We start from the raw sequence: 2,500 nt of genomic DNA, 5'->3' as shown, positions 1-2,500 counted from the left end.
CGCATCGATTTCATCGAGCAACCGATGGACGCTGCCGCGTTCGTTCGTAAATGAATGTTATACATACTCACGGATAGCCTGAGGCGAATGATCGCAAACGACGACGCGTCGATTTTGCGGCCATCGTTGCTCGCGCGACTAACGACGACCAGCCGAGAAGGCTGTAGTTTATCGCATCGATTTCATCGAGCAACCGATGGGCGCTGCCGCGTTCGTTCGTATATGAATATTATACATACTCACGGATAGCCAGAGGCGAATAATCGCAAACGACGACGCGTCGATTTTGCGGCCATCGTTGCTCGCGCGACTAACGACGACCAGCCGAGACGGCTGTAGTTTATCGCATCGATTTCATCGAGCAACCGGTGGACGCTGCCGCGTTCGTTCGTAAATGAATAATATACATACTCATGGCTAACTTGAGGCGAATAATCGCAAACGACGACGCGTCGATTTTGCGGCCATCGTTGCTCGCGCGACTAACGACGACCAGCCGAAACGGCTGTAGTTTATCGCATCGATTTCATCGAGCAACCGATGGACGCTGCCGCGTTCGTTCGTAAATGAATAATATACATACTCATGGCTAACTTGAGGCGAATAATCGCAAACGACGACGCGTCGATTTTGCGGCCATCGTTGCTCGCGCGACTAACGACGACCAGCCGAAACGGCTGTAGTTTATCGCATCGATTTCATCGAGCAACCGATGGACGCTGCCGCGTTCGTTCGTAAATGAATAATATACATACTCATGGCTAACTTGAGGCGAATAATCGCAAACGACGACGCGTCGATTTTGCGGCCATCGTTGCTCGCGCGACTAACGACGACCAGCCGAAACGGCTGTAGTTTATCGCATCGATTTCATCGAGCAACCGATGGACGCTGCCGCGTTCGTTCGTAAATGAATAATATACATACTCATGGCTAACTTGAGGCGAATAATCGCAAACGACGACGCGTCGATTTTGCGGCCATCGTTGCTCGCGCGACTAACGACGACCAGCCGAAACGGCTGTAGTTTATCGCATCGATTTCATCGAGCAACCGATGGACGCTGCCGCGTTCGTTCGTAAATGAATGTTATACATACTCATGGCTAACTTGAGGCGAATAATCGCAAACGACGACGCGTCGATTTTGCGGCCATCGTTGCTCGCGCGACTAACGACGACCAGCCGAGACGGCTGTAGTTTATCGCATCGATTTCATCGAGCAACCGATGGACGCTGCCGCGTTCGTTCGTAAATGAATAATATACATACTCATGGCTAACGTGAGGCGAATAATCGCAAACGACGACGCGTCGATTGTGCGGCCATCCGTTGCTCGCGCGACTAACGACGACCAGCCGAGAAGGCTGTAGTTTATCGCATCGATTTCATCGAGCAACCGATGGGCGCTGCCGCGTGCGTTCGCCCGATTGCGCGTGAAGTTACTGTTCGGAACCAAGAATATACGGGTGTATTATACCCGTTTGGTCGCAGCCACGCGCAAAGGCTTTTGAATGTACTGTACGCCCGGCCGTCGAACGATGGTTTTCCGTCATTCAGGAAACAAAAAGAAACTTTTGTCGTCGATATGGCGCGTTCAATCCTCCGTCGATACGCTGGTCGGAGGTGCGAACATCGAATATTTTTAAAGCAAAGAACAAGGAGCATTTTTAAATACAAAGAGAAAAATTGTAAATTGTATATGATTACCCTGAACGGTGGATCACTTGGCTCGTGGGTCGATGAAGAACGCAGCTAATTGCGCGTCAACGTGTGAACTGCAGGACACATGAACATCGACATTTCGAACGCACATTGCGGTCCACGGATAAAATTCCTGGACCACGCCTGGCTGAGGGTCGTTCACTTGTCCTAAAACTGCTTGCGTTGTTCTCAGATTCCCTAACCCCGCCGTCGTTTACCTCTCCTTTCGGGGAGATGGCGAAGAACGTTTCGGAGCCGGGTCGATGAAGAGAAAGGTATCAACGTACGAGCGAGAATTTGGGTATTTCGTTGGCGTTTGTCGCTGGACGTACGAAAAAGAATAAATATTATATATTATTGGCAAGTTTGCGCACCCCTTGCGTGGTGAGGCAGAGATCAGTCTGGACTCGCGCGAGTGTTTTACGGCGTCGTGCGTCGTGTTGTCTGGAGTATCATCACGACCGCCCGTTAAAGCACCGCTCCTACGATTTCTGACTTTGACGGCACTAAAAACCACCGTGGGGCGCAAATCGCGTTTCGTACAAATCTAATGATTACCGGCGCTCCCGACGTTGCCCGAAGTTAATAATTTATGCAAAGGAAAGAGAAAATAAAGCGTATACTAGTTTTGGAGCATAACAAAAAGGACACTGGAAAGAAATTTGACCAAACACTGATAATTATGATATGTAATATATGCCCTACCACGTGAAATTTGTGGTATCCGTCGGTCGTCGTCTTCCTCTCTGTTCGTTCGTACAGCCCCAGGGAAAAATGATAATTTATCAAACGAATCG

The 2,500-nt window shown here is 49.6% G+C and overlaps 1 non-coding gene across 1 annotated transcript; it reads left to right on the top strand.

The window, feature by feature from the left end:
* The first annotated feature begins 1,706 nt into the window (after positions 1-1,706).
* Positions 1,707-1,861, top strand: LOC143351105 (5.8S ribosomal RNA). The gene has a single exon (XR_013081481.1). It is a non-coding gene; the product is annotated as a 5.8S ribosomal RNA (ribosomal RNA).
* Positions 1,862-2,500: the final 639 nt, after the last annotated feature.

The sequence above is a fragment of the Colletes latitarsis genome, unplaced genomic scaffold (genome assembly GCF_051014445.1).
Source record: "Colletes latitarsis isolate SP2378_abdomen unplaced genomic scaffold, iyColLati1 scaffold0072, whole genome shotgun sequence".
NCBI classification, from domain to species: domain Eukaryota; kingdom Metazoa; phylum Arthropoda; class Insecta; order Hymenoptera; family Colletidae; genus Colletes; species Colletes latitarsis.
The sequence above is the reverse complement of the archived record's forward strand: the minus strand, read 5'-3'. Positions and strand labels throughout refer to the sequence as shown.